We start from the raw sequence: 11,506 nt of genomic DNA on the forward strand, positions 1-11,506 counted from the left end.
CCGAAGAGAGGAGGACCTGGACAAAAATTCACTGAATATGCTAAACTGAATGCTCCAAGGAGCCAAATTTTAATGGAAATCGAGAAAGTTTGAGATATTCGTTGACCTAAACCCTTGAAGGTCGATCCTGCCAAGCTAGATAAGAGCAAGTATTGTAGATTTCACAAGGATATTGGTCATGACACCGATGAGTGTAGGCAACTGAAAGATGAAATTGAGTTCCTTATTAGAAAAGGGAGATTGAACAAGTACACTGGCGATGGAGGAGATAGGAGCAACAACGTGAGAAAAAACTTTGACGATAAGAAGAAGAGATCAAGAAGATCAGGGGTGAAATCCCCAACCTAGGGGACCGGTGATAAATACAATCTTCAGAGGGCCGCGACCCCGAGGGCCTGTGATTAACACAATTTTTGGAGGACCAACTGCAGCTGGATTATCCAAGAACTCCAGGAAAGCGTATGCCCGAGAAGTTATGCATATTGTTGGGGAAGCCCCGAAGAGGGCCAGTACAGGAGTAATAATGTCTTTTGATGATTCTGATCTGGAGGGTGTGAAATTTTCCCATGACGACCCGCTGGTCATAACCTCGATAATAGGGAATAGCCCGGTGAGGAGGGTCCTTGTGGATAATGGTGCTTCAGTGGATATCTTGCTCCATGACACCTTTTTAAGGATGGGATATAATGACTCCCAATTGACCCCAACCGACATGCCGATATATGGATTTGCGGGAGTGGAGTGCCCCGTGGAAGGGATAATCAAGTTGCCAACAACCATAGGACAGGAACCAAGGCAAGCAACTCAAATGTTGGACTTTGTAGTGGTGAAGGATAGTTCGACTTACAACGCTATCATGGGAAGAACAGGGATACATGCCTTCAAAGCAATCCCTTCTTCCTATCATTCAGTTATGAAGTTTCCCACCCGGGATGGGATCGGAGAAGAGAGAGGAGATCAAAAAATGGCTAGAAGTTGTTATGTGGCCTCTTTAAGGGCAGATGGAGTTGTGGGAAAGTTCTGCCTATTGAAGATCTGGATATTCAAGAGAATGATGAGAAAAGAGGAAAGCCAGCAAAAGACTTGGTTTCGATTCCTTTAGCCCCCGAGGATCCTGAGAAGGTGACTTTCATTGGAGCCACACTCGAGGAGCCCCTTAGAGGGAAGTTGGTGAAATTTTTGCAAGAAAATAGTGATGTCTTTGCATGGTCGGCAGCTGATATGTCAGGCATAGACCCAAAACTAATTACTCACAAGCTGAATGTGGATCTGAGTCGGAAGACGGTGAAGCAAAAGAAAAGAAGTTTTGCCCCAGAGAGGCAAGAAGCTATAAAACAGGAAGTAGAGAAGCTCTTAGAAGCTGGTTTCATTGAGGAGATTCAATTTATGGAATGGTTAGCAAACCCTGTAATGGTGAAGAAGGCCAATGGAAAATGGAGGATGTGTGTGGACTTCACTGATCTGAACGATGCTTGTCCTAAGGACTGTTTCCCGTTACCAAGGATTGATACTTTGATAGATGCCACTACTGGGCATGAGATGCTGAGCTTCATGGATGGATTTAGTGGATACAATCAGATCAAGATGCACAAGGACGCCATTCCAAAGGTATCAGTCATCACTAACTATGGTGTTTATTGTTATCTTGTTATGGCATTTGGTCTCAAGAATGCAGGAGCCACCTATCAAAGGTTGGTAAATAAAATTTTTAAGGATTTTATTGGCAAGACTATGGAAGTCTATGTTGATGATATGTTAGTCAAGAGTCTAGTAAAGACTGATCATATAACCCATTTGAGGGAAGCTTTCGAGGTCCTGAGGTACCACAAGATGATGTTAAATCCTACGAAGTGTGCTTTCGGAGTAGGGTCTGGAAAGTTTTTAGGATTAATGGTCTCCAAGAGAGGAATCGAGGCCAATCCCGATAAAATAAAGGCAATCCTGGACATGGAACCACCAAAAACTATCAAAGATGTTCAGAAGCTCACACGAAGGGTTGCTGCGCTGGGACGATTCATCTCCAAGTCAGGGGACAAGTGCTTGTCGTTCTTCAAGTCCTTAAAGAAGGTCAAAGATTTTGAATGGAGTGAGGAAAGCCAAAAAGCATATGAGGAATTAAAAAAATATATGGCTCAAGCCCCGTTGTTGGCCAAGCCAACTTTGAATGAAGTTTTATACTTATACTTGGTCGTTTCAGAGAATGCCTTGAGCGTTGTATTGGTTAAGGAGGAACTGAAAATCCAGAAACCCGTATACTATGTCAGCAAAATTCTGCATGGAGCTGAGTTGAATTATTCAACTTCTGAAAAGTTTGCTCTAGCCTTGGTAATGGCTTTGAGAAAGTTGCGTCCTTACTTTCAGGCTCATAAGGTTGAGGTGCTAACAAATCAGCACTTGAGAAATATTATTCACAGTCCCAAGGCTAGTGGGAGGTTGATCAAGTGGGCAATAGAGCTGGGAGAGTTCGACATCAAGTATAAACCACGAACGGCAATAAAAGCCCAGGTGTTAGCTGACTTCGTGGTGGAATGTACCATACCCAACCAAGAAGTCGAGGGGCAGGGAGATACCTTACCTCAAGACAAGGAAGTTGATAAGGGGGACAAAGAATAGGATGATAAGGAGAAAGAATATTGGGTGCTCTATTTTGATGGAGCATCAAAAACAAATTCAAGTGGAGTAGGTTTGGTTTTACAAAGTCCTGATGGGTTCTTGATTGAGTATGCCATGAAGTTAGACTTCCCGACCATAAATAATGAGGCAGAATATGAAGCTCTGATAACTGGTCTTGGCTTAGCAGGGACACTTAGAGTCAAGAACTTAAAAGTCTGTGGAGACTCGAAGCTGGTCATATCCCAGGTAAAGGGAGAATTTGAGGCAAGGGATAATACGATGGCTAAGTATGTCCACTAGTAAGGGTTGTGATGACCCAATTCGATGAATGCCATGTTGAGCACATTCCGAGGGAGGAAAATGCTAAGGCAGATGCATTATCAAAGTTTGCTTCATCTGAGATAGAGGAAAGCTCAGAAAGTGTATACTTCCGCGTTCTGAAGACACGGAGAATTGATGTTAAGCTTGTAGCTCCTATAGGTCTGGGGACGTCTTGGATAGATCCCATTAAGACTCATATTCAAACCGGATGGTTGTCAAACGATGCTATTGAAGCACGAAAGTTGGTTATTCGAGCACTAAGGTACTCTTTGATAGATGGGATTTTGTATAAAAGATCTTTTGTGGTTCCCTACTTAAGGTGTCCCAGGCCTGACGAGGCACGCTTGGCTCTTGAAAAAGTACATGAAGGCATATGTGGGCAACACTTGGGGGGCAGAGCGCTAGCTCATAAGATAACCCGTTTAGGCTTCTATTGGCCGGAAATGATGGCTGATGCCAAAGAATATGTGAAGAAATGTGTCCACTGCCAGAAGCATGCACCTGTCGTTAGGCAACCCCCCGAGATGCTGACCTCCATCAACTCACCTATCCCCTTTGCTATATGGGGAATGGATATACTTGGGCCTTTCCCAATGGCCACGGCACAAAAGAAGTTCCTGATTGTAGCCATTGATTATTTTACTAAGTGGATTGAAGCCAAGCCTTTGGCCAAAATCACAACTAAGCAGGTTGCACAATTCCTGTGGGAAAATATCATGTGCCGGTATGGAATTCCCCACATCCTAGTCACGGACAATGGAACATAATTCAACAATGAGGAATTCTAGAAGTATTGTGAGGATAATGAAATTGAATTATGATTCACCTCTGTGGCTCACCCGCAAGCCAATGGGCAAGCGGAAGTTGCGAATTGGATAATCCTGGATGGACTAAAGAAGAGGATCGAGAAGTCGAGGAATAACTGGGTGGATGAAATACTCCCAATACTATGGGCCTATAGGACTACCTGTAGTGTCACGACCGGAGCAACTCCCTTCATGTTAGCATATGGGGCAGAAGCAGTTGTTCCTGTAGAGATATCACATTCCTCCCCCAGGATTCAGGCTTTCAATGCTGAGGAAAATGAGGAAGGGCAAAGGTTAGCCCTGGATCTAATTGATGAAGTGCGAGATGAGGCACATGCGAAGATAGTGGAATATCAGAAAAAAGCTTCATTCTACTACAACCTTAGGGTTAAAGAAAGGTTTTTCAAACAGGGTGAGTTAGTCTTAAGGAAGGTGGAAGCTTCTGGTGTAGGGAAGAAAGAGAAGCTTGCCCCAAATTGGGAAGGGCCATACAAGGTCAAGAGTGTTCAAGGTAGAGGAACCTACAAGCTTGAAACTATGGATGGTTTTGAAGTCTCGAGAACTTGGCATGCGCAAAACCTGAAGGTTTACTATGTGTAAAATAGTTAAAATATGATTCTCACTTGTCAGAGTGACAAGTAGGTTTAAAAGCACCTTGACGCTTTGCTTGCTTAGGATTTTTATGTATTTGGTAATAGAAGATATGTTTAGATTTTATCAGGGTTGAACCCATCTCATGTAAGGGATCAAGAATACCAAGTTATAATAAAAAGCGTTTGGCTTAATCTAGCCTATTAGATTGATGCATTGTGAAGAATAAAACCAAGTCATAAACTTGAGTTTGAAAACTCAGAAAAAACACGATGATACTTGGACAATACAAGTTAAAATAGTAAAAGTCAATTACAAAGTTTGATATTGTCCAAAAAAGAAAAATACATAATAATGCAAAGAACTTAGGCCTTAGAAGGCTCAAATTCTTCAGAACCACTATCCGAAGTATCCTCGGACGTCTCTTCAGTCGGTCCCTCAGAAGTCTCTTCAGAAGTCTCCGTAGAGGTTTCCTCGGAACTATCCTTGGAAGCTTTGGATGGCACTGGGGACGCTGGTTTTGGAGGCTCTTCTACCCTGGCCTTCTAAATAAAAGGCTCGGTTTCCTCCTCAGAAGAAGATTCCTCCTCTTCAGAGCTGGATTCAAGCTCCTTTCTTTTTTGGCCTTGGCCCTGGCTTCCTAATGGCGCTCTAACCGGGGTCTCTGAAGGGCCATCCTTAATCAGATTGGCGAGTTTATCTGTAACGCCCCCAAGTGCTGGGACTTGCTCAGGGCGAGGGAAGGAAGATTGTTCGAGGACCTCAGGAAACTCGTCCTGGATAGCCTCTACAGCAGCGTCCCAGCCTTCCTTATAACTGACTGGATGGAGGAGGGCATCGTGCTCTACCATTAAATCCTTGAATTCTTGAGTATCCATCCAGCCGTCAAAGGCTTTGTCTTTTTGAGCCTTGAGAATGACAATCTCAGCCCAGGCCGTTTCAAGATCAGAAGTTGAGGAGGCAAGTTGGGCTTCAAGAGCCTCTATACGCTGGTTAGCCTCCTCCAGCTTCTTGTTTGTGTCTTCCAGACCAACTTTCCAAGCCTTGGCTTGGTGAATTGCCCCTTGAAAGTGGACGTTCACCTGCAAGAGACAAAGGGAAAGTAAGAAACAAGAAAAATTACGGCAGGAAAGCTATAGATATCAAAAGAAAAAGATGTACTGTAGCCAAGGCCTGAGCTCCGAAAAGCTTGTTAGCCTCCAAGTCCTGTTGAAGGACAAGATCTTGATAATCCACAGGAAAAATGGAATGTATAGACCATTCCTTGGCAAGCGTTGTGTTGCCAACAATCGAATCCTTTCCCCGGATTCCCCAACCGGGTTGGAAGAAAGCCCCTGATTTTTGTTTTGTACGTAAAGGTTGGTTGGGGCCTTCCTCGCCTGCTTTCTTCGCCTGGAGAAGGAACTCCGGGAAGCGATCCACAAGGCGCGGGTCTTTGAAAACCTTCTCGGCACGTTTCATCCTGGTCATTTCCAGGTCTTTAAGCTTTGTAGCCTCTTCGATCTTCTCAGCCACTACAACGAATAGGATAAGTGAATTGAGAAATTTGCAAAGTAAAAAGTGGGAGAAACAAAGACAACTAGAGAAGGAAGGAAACATACTTTTATTAGGAACGGGAGAAAGGCCACGTTCTACAAGAACGGTCTCCCTGATAAGATCCCAAGAGTGGGAAGTCCCATTATCTTGAGTAAGGAGATTGAAGGCTCTAGTCTCCTCCTCAGATAAAACTATATCATTCGGGCTCCCATCCACATCTAGCCCAAAAGATGAACGAAAGAGGGTGCCCCAATCGCCTCCCTCCCAAAAGACATACAGAAAATCCTTTTTCCACCCCAAGTTATTATCAGGGATGGACTTCTCATTCACTATGTGGGGAACGGTGGGGTGTTGGTTCAAAGAAACCCAACCTGGATTCTTGTCAGGGCTGTTCTTGAAATGAAAGATCTTTCTGAATACAGCAACCGAGGTAGGGATGTTGTGCTTGGCGCATTGCGATAAATAGCAAAGAATCAACCTCCAAGAGTTTGGAGGGAGTTGGCAAGGGTTGATGCCCACATCAGCTAGCAGAACAGGGATGAATGGGTGAAAGGGGAGTCTGATACCTGCCCTTAGAGTGTCCCTGTAGATGCATACAGCGTCTTTTCTCCATTGACAGGCCCTGTCGGCCGGACCCGCAAGAACCAGCTTGAAGGGTTCCTTGATTTTGAAACAAGTACTCAACTTGTCCAGCTCCTTTGGATCCCGAAAAACACTGATGTGGTCGTGCACGTCCAGATGCGCGTCAGACGGGTACTCATCCCCTCGAGTGTTGATCATATCAATCAAGGAAGTATACCTTGATCGAATGGGGAACTCACTGGACTTTTTGGCCACGTTCATCTTCTCCAAACGAATCATTCTCTTATCAGCCATCTGAAAAAATGGGCACAAGAGAAGACAATTTTAAAACATAAGCTATGCAAAAAAATGAGCAAAAGAAAAGAAGAGAGAAAGGTATTTTACCTGAAGTAACGCTGCAAAAAGGGGCTGGCTTGCTAAGTGAAGGTTTTGGGGCTCAAAAACTCCAACCTACAACTATTTCTCTGAGATCTTTAGGAGAAGAAAAGAGGAAGGGAATTCAGAAATGAGAAAGTGAGAAATGAGTGACCCTAGTTACTCCTTTATATAGGCGGAAAAGGGAAGATGAAAAGGCAGAAAAGCCCATTAAGCTGAAGGCCCAAAGAAAAAGCCCAAATTCTGGAATGTTCCAGAATATCTTTAGAGTTATTAAGTTTTAGAACCTTCCAGAATATCTTCAATAATTCTAATGGCCCAAACGAGGCCCAAATCCAAAAAGGATTTGGAAAAGTGAAGGCCCAAATCCCAAAAGGATTTGGAAAAGTGAAGGTCAAATCCCAAAAGGATTTGGAAAAGTGAAGGCCCAAAATGAGGCCCAAATCCAAAAAGGATTTGGAAAAATAAAGGCCCAAACAAGGCCCAATCCAAGTTAAATTAGGAAAAGCCCAATAAAGACCAGGATTGAGGTCGAATTTGAGGTCGTAAATCCTATTCGAATTCTTTCAAACAGGCGCACGAAAAATACGGGTTAAAAAGACCAGGATGGAGGTCGAAGTTGAAGTCGTGGATCGAGTTCGAATTCTTTCAAACAGAATCCAGAAAAGCACTTATTAATAAGGCCAGGATTGAGGTCGAAATCCTGGTCATAAATCAAGCACGAAATTTTTGAGAAGGAGGACCAAGATCCAGGACGTTGGTTCGACTAGGATCCAGGTCGAAACCCTGGTCGTGATTCCTAGTTGAAACCTTACGAACAGGAGTCAAAAAGGGACCAAAACTTCGACCAAGATCCAGGTCATAGGTTCGACTAGGATCCGGGTCGAAACCCTGGTCGTGATTCCTAGTCAAAACCTTACGAACAGTAGTCAAAAAGGGACCAAAACTTCGACCAAAATCCAGGTCGTAGGTTCGACTAGGATCCAGGTCGAAACCCTGGTCGTGATTCCTAGTCGAAACCTTGCGAACAGGAATCAAATAAGGACAGAAATCTCGATCACAATCCAGGTCGAAGGTTCGACTAGGATCCTGGTCGAAATCCAGGTCGTGGAACCTAGTCGAAATCCTTCGACCAGGAATCAAACAAGGACAGAAATTTCGACCAAAATCCAGGTCGAAGGTTCGACTAGGATCCTGGTCAAAATCCAAGTCATGGAACCTAATCGAAATCCTTCGACCAGGATTAAAAGGTTGGCCCAAAATTCGACTAGGATCCAGGTCAAATTTTCGACTAGGATCCTGGTCGAAAAAGGGCTGAAAGTTAGAAAATGTTTTTTGAAAAATTGCAGAAAATTTGGAAAATCTCAGAAATAAAGGGAAAATTCCTAAAAAATACCAGAAAATTCCTAAAAAGAGGAAAATGTAAGAAAGTAATAGGGAAGCTTTTAAATAACCCTGAAGCCGTGTACAAGGCAAATCGTTGTAAATGTATAGGTCGCTCCATACTTTACACAAAACGATACCTTGTAAGGGAACGAGTGAACTTAACTTTTGTGAAATCTTATATTGTTTCCCAAAGGTTGGGGGCAAATGATAGGGAATAAATAAATCCTGATTACGTAATTAGATATTACATTAATTATACATGATTTGGGCTATAAGGCCCAATAAGAAGATGTATGACATACAGACCAAAAAGGTTAACACATTGATCGGGCCTGATGGACCAGATCAGGCCTGATGGAACAAAGAAGGCCCAAAACCCTGAATATTAATTAATTTCGTAATTAATTAATAAGGGAAAAATTAGCTATTAAGAAGAGTCCCAATAAGGATATAAATCCTAGTGGATTAGCCTCCAAGGGACCTAGAAGGATAAGGAATCAGTTTCCTACTACTTAGGACTCCAAGGTCCATTCTAATTCTGAGACTTGACCACCAAGTCTCCTACACCAAGTCCAATTAAAGGACTCCCAACATCTATATAAGGGGCCTCACCCCACAGATCAGAACTACATTTTTTGACTTGATCTTTGGCAATCAGCAAGGTACGTAGGCATCTTGTTAAGGCAGATCGAGTCACGAAACACAAGAGCAGTCAAATCGAGCCTCGAAGCTCACGTTCCCTAGTAATAAACACAACAATTATTATACCTTAGTTTTTGATCCATAACACCTAATTAATTAGATAAATATTGATATTCGAATTTACTAATATTAACTATGAAATTTATTTGTTAAATAATTAAGTGAGACTTAATTATAATACAAATAGGAATTTTGAATTAATAAAAACTCCTAATTAGTTAAGAGTTATAATTCGTTTTCTACTCTCTATATAATATCTCTTGTGTGGCTGATTTTTTGTGCAAAAAGACTTTTACTAAAACCCTAGACACCAAGAGAGAAGATGGAGAGAGCAAGAAGAAACGGGTTTGTGCTAGTACACATCCAATCCCTGAGTTCAAGCATTCGTGTGGATACCGATAGAGCGTAGATCGCGTGAGCGGGATGCGTGGTGATTGAACAAGCTTTGGATCTCCATTAGTCAACCAATTGGTAAAGCTTCTTAAGGTAAACAATCTGATCTACGAATTAAATATATGTTTTTCACATGGATCCTGCGGTGGGTTTCGAAAATTCTGATTTTTTATGTTTTTTAATTACTGTTTCTGTTGCGTTTATGTGCTCGAAACCCTTCATATAGGAGTTTAGAACTTGCCATGCTAGCATAGGTTCATGTCTTGTTATGCATGATTCGTAGGTAATTTTAACCATCTTACTTGCCCTATGTTATCATAATAGATAATTTATGCATTAAACCGTTATATTATCAAATTCTATAAACATATAGGGTCTCAATATAATTGGTGTCTATTCAGCTTCTATCTCTTTTTTAATGTCTGGTAGTAGGGTATTCGTACAATAAAAGTTGGCGTTTACTAGTTTCATGTTATCTGATTAGCTGTCATCACCATTGCATGTTAAGATTAAAAACAATGACTTTGAATGAAGTAGTAATGAAGTTAAAATCCCATGTTTGTCTCATATAAGTAATTTAACCCTTCAATTCTCTTAGTTAAAGTTAGTTAGTATAATATCTTAGTTATAAACAACCCAACTTGCTATTTGCATTAAACGATAACCATATCATTGTTGCATAAGTGCATAAATTGAACTTAACCTAAACCAGTCTCTGTGGGAGCAAACTAGAAAGAATCTAATATTACTTGTGAACGCGTATACTTGCGTGTAAATTTAGCGTATGTTTTTGTCCCAACAAGTTTTTGGCGCTGCTGTTGGGGACTCGGTGTTAATTTTTAGTTTATGTGCTTGTCATTAGTGGTCGTTAAAGTTTACTAACTCGGATATTTTACTTACTTGTTTGCTTGTTGCTTTTTCAGGTACTCTAGAGAGCGTGTATGCTAACATGTTCTCAATCTCACAAGAGAATAATGGATAAAGCGGAGGAAATAGTTGAAAAAGTTTTTGTTGAGGAGAAAGTTGAAGAAGAAGAAGCTTTAATCATAATGGGAGAACCAACAGCGAATCTGAAGGCTTTGATGGATTACTCTCAACCGAAGATCGATGATATTCAGTCTAGCATTGTCAGACCAGCCATCGCGGCTAACACTTTTGAAATCAAGGCTAGCACGATTCAGATGATACAAAATTCATTTCAGTTTGGGGGTTCTCCTATAGAAGATCCCAACATACACATCAGAGATTTTATCGAGATCTGCGACACTTTCAATTTCAATGGAATTTCTGAAGATGCTATAAAGCTAAGGCTTTTCCCGTTTTCTCTGAGGGATAAAGCTAAGAGCTGGTTACATACTCTACCAGCAGGTTCTATCACTAAATGGGAAGATCTTGCTCAAAAGTTTCTAAGTAAATTCTTCCATATGGAGAAGACAACTGCAATCAGGAATGCTCTTACTCAATTTGCGCAACAATTTGGAGAATCAGTATGTGAGGCTTGGGATCGATATAAGGAGATGCTCAGGAAGTGCCCTCATCATGGGATGCCTGACTGGATGATTATAAACTGCTTTTATATTGATTTGGGTACGACTTCTAGACCCATGCTTGATGCAGCATCGGGTGGAGCCTTATGGGCTAAAAGCTATGATGAAGCTTATGAATTGATTGAACTGATGGCTGCTAATGAATACCAGAACCCTTCTCAGAGACTACCTCAAGGAAAGGTAACAGGAATTCTAGAGGTAGGTGTAGCTACTGTTATAGCTGCTCAGCTTAAAGCTTTGATGATGAAGATGGATTCTCTGGATAATTATGGAATTAATCAGTTCACTAGTGTTTGTGAGCTTTGTGCTGGTGTGCATGAGACGGAGCAACGTGCTATTTCTAGTGAATCGGCTTAGTTTGTGAGCAACTTTTAGAGATCGCAGCAACCTGTTCCAACCACTTATCATCCAGACAACCGGAATCATCCTAACTTCAGTTGGAGCAACACTCAGAATACGGTTTAACAGCCTTATCAGCAGTATGCAGCAAACCAATACAACCATCCTGGTTTTCAACAACAACAATATGCACCAAGACAACAGCTCCAACTTCAGAAACTACCACAATCTAATAAAAAATCTGAATTGGAGAAGTTGAGGCTCATGTGCAAGAGCCAAGCGGTTTCTATCAAGACCTTGGAGAATCAAATTGGG

The 11,506-nt window shown here is 41.8% G+C and overlaps 1 non-coding gene across 1 annotated transcript; it reads right to left on the minus strand.

Moving 5' to 3' along the window:
- Window positions 1-10,744: 10,744 nt before the first annotated feature.
- LOC141694665 (small nucleolar RNA R71) lies at window positions 10,745-10,851 on the minus strand. Its single transcript, XR_012563952.1, has one exon. It is a non-coding gene; the product is annotated as a small nucleolar RNA R71 (small nucleolar RNA).
- Between the last annotated feature and the right edge of the window lie 655 nt (window positions 10,852-11,506).

Source organism: Apium graveolens, chromosome 10 (assembly GCF_009905375.1).
Source record: "Apium graveolens cultivar Ventura chromosome 10, ASM990537v1, whole genome shotgun sequence".
Lineage (NCBI taxonomy): Eukaryota > Viridiplantae > Streptophyta > Magnoliopsida > Apiales > Apiaceae > Apium > Apium graveolens.